General features: G+C 38.3%; 1 protein-coding gene across 4 annotated transcripts in view; it reads left to right on the forward strand.

The window, feature by feature from the left end:
* KCNIP4 (potassium voltage-gated channel interacting protein 4) overlaps positions 1-15,086 on the forward strand; it is a 605,188-nt gene that overhangs the window by 413,971 nt on the left and 176,131 nt on the right. The window contains exon 1 of one of the 4 annotated variants that reach the window (XM_060188276.1): positions 12,384-12,923. The exons of the other annotated variants lie outside the window; for them this stretch is intronic. The gene's annotated coding sequence lies outside the window, so the exon portion shown is untranslated. Of the gene's footprint in view, positions 1-12,383; positions 12,924-15,086 lie in introns of those variants that run through there. 4 annotated transcript variants of the gene reach the window in all.

The raw sequence follows: 15,086 nt of genomic DNA on the forward strand, positions 1-15,086 counted from the left end.
ATTCATTTAGCACATATGCATTGCACAGCCAGTAGTACATGCTTATATACTGGAAGAGACAGAGATGGATGGAACATAAATAGTGGATATGTAACCTCACTATTCAGACAAAGCAGGTCCAGAGACAAATTTGATTATTTCTTAGACTTGTGATCTTAGACAAGCTGAAAATCATTCCTGAATTCAGTTTTTTTCATTGACAAATAATTCATGTGAAGTTTATGTAAGACAGTATTTACAGGTATCTGGGTAGTGTTGTGCCTGGTTCAGTGTACAAAGACATGAGTTCAAGTCCCATGTTTCCAACTGCAGGGGGAAGCTTCACAGGCAATGAAGCAGTGCTACAGTTCTCTCTCTCCCTCTCTCTCTCTCTCTCTCTCTCTCTATACATATATATATATATATATATATATATATCCCCTCTACCTCCCCATTCCCTCTCAATTTCCTTTGTCTCTATCCAATAAATAAATAGTAACACAAGAAATCTTTTTTTATTACTTTATTTTTTAATTAATTTATTTTTTATTTAAAAAAGGAAACACAAAACCATAGGATAATAGGGATACAACTCTAAACATCAGAGCTCTGTATCCCATCCCCTCCCCTGAGAGCTTTCCTATTCTTTAACCCTCTGGGAGTATGGACCCATGGTCATTGTGGGATGCAGAAGGTGAAAGGTCTGGCTTCTTTAATTGCTTCCCCACTGAACATGGTTGTTGACAGGCCAATCCATATTCCCAGCCTTCCTCTCTCTTTCCCTAGTGGGGTGGGGTTCTGGGGAATCAGGGCTCCAAGACACATTGCTATCAGGAACAACAAAATAGACCTCTTTGTGGGCCCCCATAGGACCTTGCCCTCAACTTGGATCAACAACAGTAGACAATGTTCCATCCTCTGAAGGGAGGCTGGACAACATACTCTATGATACATCTGAGGAAGGTGGGTCCTGATATTGGGGCAGCTTGGAATGTTCCACTCATTACCACAGACTGTGAGCTCAGATCTACAGGGATGCAGAGGTTACATAGGCTCATAAACTGATTATGGGCCCCAGATCAGATCAAATCAGTGGGGTCTACAGTCAACAATAGTTATACATCTTTCTCATATTTTGGAGGTACTCTCCTCTCAGATCCAGCTTTCTGGTCCTTTTACCACCATGACATCATCTCCCCAGACAATAACTTGGATCCACCTGCATATCAGATTTCAGGATCAGGGGGGAAAAAAGATTTTTTAAAAAAAAACTACAAATAAGACAATATTTACAAAAGTTTATTTTTTACATTTAGTCATTGCAAGTTTCTAAAGGATGATTATTTTTATTTCCTAAGTAGTTCCATATGATATTTCATGGAGGACCTGAAGTGTCAGAGAATGTGAAAGATTAAACACAGTGTAAGGAATTCTGATAGAGGTAGGCACAGGGGCAACCTCTAGAGTAAAGTGGTCATTTTTCTTAGATATTTCACTTATTTTAAAGGTTTTTTTAAAATTTTTAATATCTTTATTTTATTTATTATTCGCTAGAGACAGAGAAAAATTGAGAGGGGAGGAGGAGACAGAAAGGGAAAGAGGGAGAGACACCTAGAGCCCTGCTTCTTCACCACTCATGAAGTTTTTGCCCTGCAGTTGTGGATCTAGGGTTTGAACCTGGGTCCTAGCACACTGTAATGTGAATGCTTAATCCAGTGAGCCACTGCCTGGCACCTTTTATTCTTTTCTTTTATAAATTCACCTTCTCACCAATAATATCCTACCATAACCCCCTACACCCCAGGGGAAGAAAGCATCAGAAGTGGTTTTTTTATTATTTTTATTTATAAAAAGGAAATACTGAGAAAAACCATAGGATAAGAGGAGTCGCAACTCCACACAGTTCCTACCACCAGAACTCCACATCCCATCCCCTCCCCTGATAGCTTTTCTATTCTTTATCTCTCTGGGAATATGGGCCCAGGGTCATTATGGGGTGCGGAAGGTGGAAGGTCTGGCTTCTGTAGTTGCTTCCCCACTGAGCATGGACGTTGGCAGGTTGATCCATTTTCCCAGCCTGTCTCTCTCTTTCCCTAGTGGAGCAGGGCTCTGGGGAGATGGCCCTAGGACATATTGGTGGGGTCCTCTGCCCAGGGAAGTCTGGTTGGCATCATATTAGCATCTGGAACCTGGTGGGAGGCATTTAATGAGTCTAAAGTTTTAACAGATGTTTGTAGAAGTGAATTGAGTGATGTTAGAATTTTCAGGATTCACACTGTAGTCCCACTGTCTTTGGGATGAAGCCAGATTCCTGTGTATTATAAGGGAATTGTGTTTTATTTTCAGTACATGTCCTTGACAATCTCAAGTAATTGGAGGTCTTGATGTAATTGTTTTCAAAAGGCTAACAACAAGAATAACCAAAGGTTCTATTATAAGTATTCATTATTTACTCACTCAGCAAATTCTGGTCACAAAATTGACAAATGTAATAAAAATCGAATGTTCTACTACTTCAATACTTGCACATAATAGGAGACTCTATTTATATGGTACTATTTCAAATTTGCATGCAAAATGTAACTTCTTATGTGACTCAAAAGAGCAACATTTTGATATGGTCAAGATAAGTTTCTTATGAAAGGGATACCAGGCAGCATCGACTAAATTGGTATGAAATTAATTTTCTTCAGCAGGATATAGCCCCTCTACTGCTGTGATAAATTTTAGCTTTGGATTTTCCTGGCTCAGTGTAATAAATAAAAATGTTGAGCATCAGACACAGCTGCCTGTTTTCAAGGACAATATTTCACATTGTGTGTCAGCCTAAAGCATTTAGTTACTAAAAATCAAATTAGCAGGAAGAGATACCCATATCCATCTTAGGGACATTGATTTGTTGCCCCTGATTCCTCTGTAGTGCTGAGAATACAGGATTAAAACATTAGGAATCTTTACACCCACACTGCTTAATTGGAAAGAACAGATGCTGAAACTACAGTGATGGAATTTGTGGACATTATTTGTGCCTTAACATCTACTTTATTTAAGCTAATAAGTATTGAGGATTTCAAAAGATTTGAGGAGTTAGAAGTCTGCATTACTGTTAATTTTTATGACTGCTGAGAATATGCAAACATCTTTCCTGCCTCAGGAAGAGAAAGGTAGGCCTGATGTTGAATCCATAGCTAGTTGCAAATGACAATAAGGAAAGTGGCATAAAGCTTCCAAGATGATGTTGAAATGTTTTTTTTTCCCCCTAACCTGAGCTCTTCCTGTTTATCTCTGGCTTATGCCGATGTTATGGATTGACCTTATAACCTCTGCTATATTAGACATAAAAGTCTGTTGCATTAACCACTATGCTGTCTCCAGTGGTTAAATTCTTTGAGTGTAACACAGCGATCATACTTGGTTTGCAAGTTCTTACAGAATGTATGATAAAAAGTCCACGACCCAGCAGCCTGTCTTCCCTGGAATAGATGTGAACTGTTTGGCAATCACATTGAGACAGTTGCTTTCTCTTTCAACAGTAGAACACAAGATTTATATACCTGATGCTTCAGACCCCATATTCAGCACTCACACATGTCAAAGCTGAGCAGTGCTCCTCTCTTCTCTTCTCTTCTCTTCTCTTCTCTTCTCTTCTCTTCTCTTCTCTTCTCTTCTCTTCTCTTCTCTTCTCTTCTCTCCTCTCCCCTCCCCTCCTCTCCTCTCCTCCTCTCCTCTCCTCTCCTCTCCTCCTCTCCTCTCCTCTCCTCTCCTCTCCTCTCCTCCTCTCATCTCCTCTCCTCTCCTCTCCTCTCCTCCTCTCATCTCCTCTCCTCTCCTCTCCTCTCCTCCTCTCCTCTCCTCTCCTCTCCTCCTCTCCTCTCCTCCTCTCCTCTCCTCTCCTCTCCTCTCCTCCTCTCATCTCCTCTCCTCTCCTCTCCTCTCCTCCTCTCATCTCCTCTCCTCTCCTCTCCTCCTCTCATCTCATCTCCTCTCCTCTCCTCCTCTCATCTCCTCTCCTCTCCTCTCCTCTCCTCCTCTCCTCTCCTCTCCTCTCCTCCTCTCCTCTCCTCTCCTCTTCTCTTCTCTTCTCTTCTCTTCTCCTCTCCTCTCCTCTCCTCTTCTCTTCTCTCTCTCTCTCTGTCTCACCCTCTCTTTCTCTGTCTCTCAAATAAATCAATTACTATTTTTAAATATATGCAAGCTCAAGAAATGTACTATCTGTGGAAATTGTAGGCAATAAACATAAAGTTAAACAAAGTGCCTTACATGTTAAACAAAGTACATTACTATGCACAGGGCTACCAAGCATCCTGCTGGACCTGGAGAGTCACTGTTTATACTAGCTATCTTCAGAGCATGATTAATAGTGTCCCTCTTTATCCTTAATGGTGATCCAGACAGTAACCTAAAATTTAGGGTTAATTGTATCATTTACTTGGGCTGACATAAAAGGCTGGGTGGTTTCACCATCAAACATCATTTTTCTCATAGTTTTCAAGGCAAGAACTTAAAGATTAAGGTGTTGGTAGCTTAGTTTCTCCTGACCCTACCTTTCTCATTGGAATGAACTGGCCTGCTCCTCAGATGATAATTCTTTAGTATCCGCATACCCCTAAAACCCTTTTCTACTCTTTTTTATTGGAGTCATTAATGGTTTATAGTAGAAACAGCTATTAGTCCTTGTGTAAAAATTCTCAACTTTCTGCAAAACATTCTGATCCTCAGCCTGGGCTGTGCTCCACCATCATGTACCAGGATCTCCCCCAGCATCATATCCCCATCAACATCTCTCCCCAAACCCCGTCCCCAGAATCCTTTGTCTTAAAGCAATACCCCAAACTCCAATGCAATCTCTGCTTTGTGTTTCCCTTTCTGTTCTTATTTCTCAGCTTCTGTTCATGAGTGAGATCATCCCATATTCATCCTTTTCTTTCTGGCTTATCTCACTTAATAGGATTCTTTCAAGCTCCATCCAAAAAAAAAAAAAGAAAGAAAGAAAAGGTGAAGAACATGAATTCATCATTCTTAATAGCTTAGAAATAGGTATGTATATATTTCTCTCATATTATAGGAAACCAATAATCTGAAGTTAAGGTACCATATGGTATATTCTTTCTGGAGGTTCTGAAAAGGAGTTTGTATCATAGCTAACACCTTCTAGTTTCCAGAGGTTTCTGGCCATAATTAAGGGCTTGTAGTTGTATCTCTCACTAATTTCTACCTCCATCTTCTCTCTCTCTCTCTTTCTCCCTCTCTCTCCCTCTCTCTCCCTCCCTCTCTCTCTCTCTCTCTCTCGTGTGTGTGTGTGTGTACGTGTGTGTGTGTGTGTGTGTGTGTGTGTGTGTATGTATGTATGTAACCTCTCTCATAAATAAAGAGTTGATTGAGGTTGATAGTCCATTCTTTCAAAGACTAGATCTATTTCCAGCTAAGGTTTCATTATGTTTAGCATGAACATGGATTTTGAGGAGTTACTGCTCAACCCAATGCTGTTTGCTATACTATAAAGTTACAGTTCTTAGGAAACATCTCAGGAATATGATTGGATGGAGAAAGGAAAAAGGGTTTTTCAAATTTGGCTTCACAGTTACTTGAGTTACCTGATACAGTTGGTCTGGAATAATCATACAAGGTTCATTTTTAAATCATTCTGATGATTCTAAATATTTATTTATCTTTTATGAGAGAGAGATGAGAGAGATGTTCAGCTCTGGTGTATGTTGGTGCCAAAGATAGAATTTTTGCCCTCTAAAGTCTCAGGTATGCTATAGCAAGTTGAGCTATCTTCCTCGTCCAATCTAATGAGCAACCAGGGCTAAGTAACTACTACTAACAAAATGTAAATGGGTGGGCTTGAAAAATAACTCACTTGGATAGTGTGATGCTTTGTCATGTGTGCAACCCAGGTTGGAACTCAGCCCCCACCAAATTGAAGGAGCTAGGGATCTTCTGTGCTATAGGCACTCTCTCTCTCTCTCTCTCTCTCTCTCTCTCTCTCTCTCTCTCAAATAAATGCAAGCACTTTCACTTTATTAAATGTTGCTTTAGATTTTTATCCCAAGTACATAGCATAAGGTAGACCTTAAATGTACTAAATAAATATTTATTGGTTAAGTTGCTGAACAATTTATTTTATAATATAAATACATTTTTGAAAGATGGATACAATTTTGAAAGATGGAGATTGAATATGGTGACAACAGTGTAGAAAGGTTGAGTTTCATATTGAAAGTTTTAATGGATTATATGTGATTTCTTCTAGCAGTTGAAAAAGTTGGCAAAAGCAATTACTTCATTCATCTCTTAACTTCCTTTAGATTAGTAAGTGCCATCAGTTATTACCTCCATTTTTCAGATGAAGAAATTGGATCTCCTAGTGCAGCTTTCTCTTCAGTGGCAATATTATTTTTTTAATACCACCAGGAATTTGATGAATGTCCTACATAAAACGGAGTTAGTGGTACCATCTCTAGCAAAGGAGTGCAGTTCAAAAAGTTTCCAATACTATTTCTATATTATACAGTATATATTTTTTTAAAAAATCTAACTGAGGCATGAGGAATAAAATTAGAACTACTTCTCAGCGTGAGAGTACTATCCTGTAGCTGAAGGTTACACAATTTGACACACCCAGTTAGTGGAACAGTTTAATTATTTATTGGAACCATTAGTAGTGCAGTACATAATGCTGAAGAAAAGCATAAATAGTTCTTCTTGTTGTGGGTAGAGTACTGTATTTGAGGCATTCCTTAACGGCATCTTTCCTTGGGGCAAGATCATGTTCAAATTTAGAGGGCATTCTTGTTTTATCCTTTAATCATTTGTTTCCATTTAACTTCCCATTTGATTGGATGTTTCATGAGATCAGGGTCTAATTTTGTTTTTGCCAGTGCCTAGAAGGTTTCGAAGGAATAGTTCACAAACAGAATCTATGTTAGTGTCAATGATTACTCTTTTGCTCAGATACTCTTCACTTTCTGCTAATTCCATTACAAAGGAAAGTCAGAGTTATTAATCGAACTATGATATCCAAGATTAAATAAAGGAGATGGTTCTTGTAGGTCTTTGCAAGTATGTTTTAGAAGGGCAGTAGTCAGGTAACTGGCAGATGATAAAGTGAATAGATGAGTCTAGGCTACAAAAAAAAAAGTTCATGTTCATCCAATGAGGAAAGGGGCAGGAAAATTAATTACATAATAAGCACTAACAAGAAAAATGAACTTTACAATACCAAGTCTGACGAAAACTCCATTCAGATTTATATCTGTATCTTTCTATCACCAGAAGGATCACCCTCATTAAACAGTAAATAGCTCTCTGAGTTTAAATATGTGACTGGCTTATCCCAAAGGAAATGTAAACTGACAATGCTTGATTATTAAAAATTATTTGGATCTCTATGTAACTTATTTTAGCTTGATGAAAAGGAGCAGAACAGTAAAAATGCTTGAGACCCAGGCTTCAGTATGTTCCCTGCCATACTTGAGGAGGCTTCAGTGCAATGGTACCTTTTCGTCTCTCCGTCTGTCTCTCTGATTCTCTTTATATTTGAAAGTATTGACCCAGAGCAGTAAAACCTGATGACAAAAAGAAAGAGGAAAAAAGAAACAAAGAGAGAAAGAGGAGTTTAGGTTTCATAGTTACTTAAATTGTATAGAGACAACATTCAAGATCGAGATTTGAATATATCAGAGGCTTTAATTGCTACTATGTCAAGAAAATATAACTGTCATTACTGAAATATTTCTTATTTAATTTAAATGATGAAGTGTGGATGCATTTCTTCCAATACTCAAAGTGTAGGGGCAGAGAGCATTAGCCTACACTGAATATAAGTAACTTCATTTAAACTACCTTTGTGCCCTATAGAGACATGGAAGAATGACATTATCACTAGTCCCATCATATGGGTGAGATCAAAGAGGTCCAATAAGGTTAAGTTACTTCTCAAGTGCCTGACAGATAACAAAGAGACAGAACTGAGATCTAAATCAGTTCCTTTTGATTCTAAAGCTACAAGTATTTTTTTCTACTACAAATGTTACAACTTTTTATATTTATTTATTTTCCCTTTTGTTTCCCTTGTTGTTCATTTATGTTGTAGTTACTATTGTTGTTTTTATTGATGTCTTCATTTTAGATAGGACAGAGAGAAATGGAGAGAGGAAGGGAAGACAGAGAGGGGGAGAAAAAGATAGACACCTGCAGACCTGCTTCATCGCCTGTGAAGCGACTCTGGTGGGGAACCGGGGTTTCGAACCAGGATCTTTATGGCGGTTCTTGCACTTTGCGCCACATAGGCTTAGCCCTCTGCGCTACCAGCCCAACTCCCCAGATGTTACAATTAACATGTCTCGAATGACTTACTTTTTCGTATTGGTGAGAATAGCTAACACAAGACCTAACTCCAAAGCACATTTTTAAAGCACAATATTCATGCTTCTGTGGACATGACTCTTTAAGATGCCACATGTAAGTAAATTCGTGTGATTGGTTAATTTCACTTGGCCTAATACCCTCAAAGTTCCTTTATGCTGTCACATTTATTCAGTATTTGTATAGCAATAAAATGCAATGATTATGCTGTACACAGCTGAGCCTCTGAACATGTTGTAAGGCACAGTATCTGACGTATAAGGATCAAATGTGAATCTGCTTTGATTGAACAACTGAATCAGAGGCAGAGAAAGAGGGACAGAGAAAATCAGAGAGAGATACAAAACAAAACATATCAAAGGACTAACACACAATGAGAGACACAGAGCAAGAGAAATACAGATGAACAAGAACAAGGAGACAGAGAGATAAGAAAATGACAAAGATTAAGGAAGAGAGAGGCAGAGCTAGCTAAGAAAGACAGAGTCAGTGAGAGAGAAGAAAACAGAGAGACTGGCAGACAGGCTTAGAATTATTTTATGAGAAAAAAATGTCTTCTGCAAAAAGTTTGAAGTAGAGTCACATTGACTCTATTTGTCCTTAGATCAGTTAGATGTTTCCAACAAAACCAAATACCTTCTCAGTAAACTGACAGAGAAGGTGACTATTTATTAAGTAATCAGATAACACCAAATAGGTCAGTCAGAAAGAGAAAAGGCCCAGTGGTGTTCTGTCTTCAAGTCTAAGTATACATATTTTCACCTTATTTCCACTCACCAAATTATGCTGCTTTTCCCCCTCTTTTGCAATGTCTAGGCTTTACACGCCAAAAAAAAAAAAAAAAATCTCACCACTCCCAGGAGGATATGTTTGCTCTTTTTACATCAGGCAGGAAGAAGCACAGAGATGGAGAAACCATAGTCACTGAACTTCCCCAGGTGCTGTAATGCTTTGATACTACGCTGGGACTCAAATCTGGGTCATGACCATGGTAAAATGCATGCCTGACCATGGGAACTGTCACCCTGGTCCCCCTTGTTGTCCTTCTCAAAGGTGAGACATTACAAATTGAAAATAGTTGCAAAATTGATAGGTATTGGTGTGACTTGGAAGCAAGTTTCAACAAGACTAATCAGTAGAGATTTTTTAAATATTTTTTTATTTATTGTTTATTGGATAGACACAATGAGAAATTGAGAGGAGTGGGAGAGAGAGAGGGAGAGACAGGGATACCTTCAACACTACCTCCCTACTCATGAAGTTTTCCTCTTGCAGGTAGGGACCGGAGGGGGGGGGGTTGAACCTGGGTCCTTGCATATTTTAACATAAGTGCTCAACCAGGTGTGCCACCAGTCTCTATCACTAGAATTTTAAGAAAAATTATCCAGTGTTTTGTTTCTTCAGTAGTAAATGTGAAAATACAGAGTGGGGTGTGTATATGTGTGTGTGTGTGTGTGTCTAGGTGTTCATAAGCTATAAGTCCCCTAAAAATATAGTCATGCCAACTACTAAATTTCACATCCACAACTAGTAAGGATAGTACATCCTGGTCTCAGCCCCAAATCACTACTCATCAATTCACTTCCACTGCAACAAAGGAGACCAAGACAGGATCAGAGTGTCTATGATTTTTGTCACAGTCACTGTATCATGGGAAGACACCATCTGTGGAAACATTATAAGCTGTATGTCTCTGCCAGGCAGACACAGGCTTAAGATACAGGGTGAAAAAAAAAAACTGTCCATAATTCAAAAGTACAAGATGGAAACTGAACAACAGTATTGTGAATTATGCAGCTGCAGCCTCTGTTCCCATGCAGAGTCCTGGGAAATGTAAGGGTGTTGTTGTCGTGGTGGATGGTGGTGGTGGTGGTAGTGGTAGTGATGGTTTTATCAGTTCTACTGCCAAAAGGGAGGGGGGATTTAAGCCCAATTCTCATTCTGGTATAATTACTCCTTCTATTACCATCATCATTATTTATTGAATTCATAATTCAAGATCCATCACTCACCGCTTCTGAAACCTGACATTTACATAGAATGGCATTTCTTAATAACAGAAACAGACATTGCGATAAATGGTTACATGCACATCCCACTATTGAAATACTCAGGGTCAGGAATAGGGGCCAGTCAAGACGAGGAGGATTGTTTGCAGTAATCTTAAGCTTGGAAAGAGGAAATCTTTCCCACTGGTAGAAATCATTGTATTTGCATTCCGCTGTATCACCATCTTAAATGCCTTTACTGATTGGCACACTTCCTTTTTTAAAAAAAAATTCTTTTGTATTATTTTGTTTCCTGATGTTCAAAAAGTGTTGGTACGCTAAGAGTAATGAATTAATAAGATTAGTTGCTCAGAAAAATATGTATCAGTGCAAACATGTATGTATATATAAAACACTGTACTGTTAATAACTAAAGAAGGAAAAGGCATTTTTGAAAATATTTTTATTCAAATATAATTCAGTCCTTTCTGAAAGTTATATTTTATGATTATGTTTTCCTTATAACACTTTCCACCTCTGCCTGATGATAGAAAGCTCTAGGCCCTATCTCTGCCCTCTAGCAAACTTTATCATTTGCCATTTATTATTGTTGTTGTTATTATTTCTTCCCAACTATAATTAAAAAAATGAAAGGAGAAAATTTTGTCTTGTTTATTCACTGTTATTTAAGCACCTGAGACAGTTCCTATTATAGGGAAGGTACTCGATGATTTTTTTTAAAATAAATGAGTCAACTAGCAAATAGAAATATTCCTTCAGGAGCTCAGAGTCTCATAAAAGAAACTGACCACATATGCAGTAAAATCAAAGCTATTATCAATAAAGATGCCTAGACTTTAGAGAGCAGAATCTTCTTCCCATATTCCTCTGTGTTTCCAGAGATCTACAGCAATCATCATTGTTAATGTATATTATATATGCATTACCATAAATTCCATTTGAATAAAATAATAAATATGTATATATGTAAGACTATTAAACAGTAATACAGCTTAACTTCTATAGGGGAAAAAATACCCTCCTTGGTCAGATATTTGCTAATTTTCCATTTGTTTCCTCTTAGTGTGGTTGACTGGGGAACATAGTCAATATCATCCTTGACAGAGTGTCTTCACACACTTAGTTTGTGGCAAGGACATTGCTTCAACATTATGAAAAATGATACTTTGCAACTTCCGGCAGCGTCTGCTAATTACAGACTTGCCAATAACCTACAGATTTTGAGATTTTCATATGTAGCACATATGCTCTAACTACATGCTTTCTGTTGATACTGATTGTCATTTCTATATACCAAGTTCTGGAAGTGAAACTTTGTAGTGGTTAATAAGGATTCAGTTTCTCTTTTCCTGACTGAGCACAAGTTAGCATCTTATTAGGTGTTTCCTGTGTGTCCCATCTCTTCCTTGTTTCTCTCTATTCTTATATCTCACTTCCTTTTGGGTTGATTAAATATTTTTGGCATATCACTCTCACTCCTTATGTGACTCCCCTTGTTATTGCTTTTGATTTGACACGTTCACAACTGATTTGCAGGGGTGGAGGGAAGAGATCATTCAATGTCAGTCTCCTGAGCATTCAGTGTGGGTAAACTGATGCTGAACTGGACATTTCTGGCCTGTGACAGCAAAGTTGTCTTGAGTGCTGGCTCACTTGCTTCATCGGTCATTACTGATTTCCCTTGCATGCTCTCCATCTGTGTGAATTTACAGATTCAGTTCCATCTACTTCTCGGTTAATATTTTGCAAGTACACCTTACTTCTTTTGGACTTAATCTCCTTGAATAAGCCCTGCCCATTAATGCCCATATATGAAAACTGTGAAGAAGGCTTGTCATATGTCTGGGCAGTTCAATTCATGCTAATGAAGCTGCCTCTCCTACCAAGGCCATGGAGTTCTCACTTTCAGGGAAGGCAAAGGTACTAACAGGTGATTGCGGTGTGAGTGATGGATGCAACTATCTCTTCTATAATTAAAGATCACAAGAGCAATGAGAACAGAAAATTGCCATGTGGGTCCTTACTGCTGGTTTGAATGTTGAAACTTCAATCCAGTTGGCTCTTGCAGTGACTTACAATTGATTCCTAATCTAAGGTGAAGAAAAAAAAATCATCCAATATCCCTTTTGCCAATCCAAAGATACATTTGCATGTTTTTTTTTGTTTTTTTTTTTAATATTTGGTAATCAGTATCTGGCCTTATGATACGGCAAAGTTTTGCAAAAAAAAAACATTTAAAAGTGGAAAACAGCAGGGGGGAAAGGTTGGTTTTTTTGGGGTTTTTTTTTGTTTTTTTTTTCCTTCTGTGATTCTAGTTCCCTCTCCTTTGCCTGTGATTTCTTCCATGTATGGCTGCACCCAGCCCCTGCTTGCCTGGCTTCTCTGATAAACCTCACTGCCTCCTGCCCAAACTTTCTCTCTGCAGACAGCATTAACAGAAGCCATCACGTATCTTCTAGGTTTCCTGTATTCTCAGAACAGCACCAAGCGCAGCCTTAAAGAGCGACTCCTGAAGCTCTTGCCCTGCTCAGCTGCCAAAACATCGTCTCCTGCTGTTCAAAGCAAGTTTATTTGTTTGTTTGTTTGTGTGTGTGTGTGTGTGTGTGTGTGTGTGTGTGTGTGTGTTTATCCCCAGGTCTGTTCCTATTTTGTTTGTGTAGGTCTGCATGCATTGTAGTGTTCATCTTCTTAGAATAATAAATATCTTGTATGCTGCAAATATATCACATCCAGCTCCACTGATGTGTTCCTGTTCACCTCAATACCCAGAGGGACGTTTGCACAATTACGAGGTACTTTCTGCTTGACTGACTGTCAGCACAGAATTAGCAAGGAGAGCCTAAGCTTCCAAATATTTGGAATGTCTTGCTTGACCAGAGGGATAGGAGACAGACTGAGGTATTCTTGGAATCCTCATGGTCTAACTTGGTAGCAGAGCAGCTGGACACTTTCAGCTATCTTCACTTGAAAGTTCTCTTAGTCATGTGTATGAGTTTGGTGTGTGATTTAAACAGTGTCAAGTCTCAGAAATATCAGTAGGTTGGGAAAACTACTATAAAAGGGAAATTATTTAGAAAACCAGGACTTTCTTAACTCAGTATCTCCCTGATTCACCCAGGGTTCACTAGAAAACAGAAGCAAAATAGATAATATATACATATACATACCCGGATACACATATCCATACAGAGACCTGTACACTGAGATTTATTGTAAAGAGCTAACTTTAACAACTGTGGGGACTAGCATGTTCAAAGCCCCTAAGACAAGCTAACCCACTGAAAACTCTGGTGGTTTTGATTCTGCAGTCTTGAAGCAGAGGTCCCTTACTGTTCAGGAAAGTTCAGTGTCTGTTTAAGCTCTGTCAGTTGGTTGGTTGAGGCCTACCCATATTATCTGGTGTCATCTCCTTTAAATCAACTAGTAGTAGGTATCAACCGAGTCTGCTAAATACATAGAGATCAACATTTATTTTTAAAATTATTTTTATTGTTTAGTTTGCTAGCGAAAAAGAGAAATTGAGAGGAAAGGAGGAGAGAGAGAGAGAGTGAGAGAGACCTACAGTACCACTTCACCACTTTTGAAGCTTTCCCCCTGCAGGTGGGGACCAAGGCTTCAACATTCTTTAGGAATACAAAAATAAATAACAGCTAGAGGGATAGAGGGACTTTTTCTAAGAATAATACTTTTTTATTTTTTTAATTTAATTTTATTTGATACAACAGAGAGAAATTGAGAGGGAGAAAGAGACAGAGAGACACCTGTAGCACTGTTTCACTACTCATAAGACTGGGTCCTTGTGGATAGTAATAGGTGTGCTACCACCTGTTCCCCAGAAGGATTTTTTTTTGTTTCTCCAGAGCACTACTCAACTCTTACCTATGATGGTACTGGGGATTGAACCTGGCAGGCCTTTGGTGCCTCAGGCATGAAAGTTTATTTGCATAACCATTATGCTGTTTCCTTAGCCCAAGGAGGAATCTGTTTTTTACTATAAAGATGCTATGTATGATTTGTTAATATTCTATGCCTACAAATATTCTTTCATGCACATTTGTCAAAATTACACATCTTATAGAGTCTGAAAAGGTGTTTCCTTGACCAATGAAGAAATAAACTTGAAAAAGAAAAGTAGAAAATTCTAGTTGAGGGCCTCTAACTCATAACTTTACCTACTCTCTCTCTAGTCTGTCATCTATTTTGTAGGAACTAGTGAACTCACTTCATGATTTAAAACTGCATGTTCTAAAGGGAGAAAATATTGGAATTACCTCAAAATAATCCAATTTTTTCCGTCAAAAAATATCCTAGAACAAATTAGATATTTTGTGTAGTGTTTCTAAATACAAGCAGTGTCATAATAAAATTTGATTCAGTTACTCAACAAATACCTATTATATGTCTGTTCTTAGTCCTCTGCCATAAGACAGAACAGTAACTAAAACAGCATATTGTATAAGAAATCCTCTCATACTAGAGTGTGCATTATATTACAGGGAGAAAACTTCAGGTCAAAATGATTTTATTAGTAATAATCCTCTGTGTAACAAAAATTATGGTTGAGTTACTCTGGCTTTTTTTTTTGTATCAATACATACTTATCCACACCAGCTCCCAAGCAGAACTCAACATATCATTTGCAACCTAAAAGGACATAATCCAGAATAATGCCAAAGCCCTCATCAGATACAATCCCGGAACTGTAGGCATTGTTATTGCCACCATTTC

The sequence above is a fragment of the Erinaceus europaeus genome, chromosome 3 (assembly GCF_950295315.1).
Source record: "Erinaceus europaeus chromosome 3, mEriEur2.1, whole genome shotgun sequence".
In the NCBI taxonomy this organism is placed as follows: Eukaryota; Metazoa; Chordata; class Mammalia; order Eulipotyphla; family Erinaceidae; genus Erinaceus; species Erinaceus europaeus.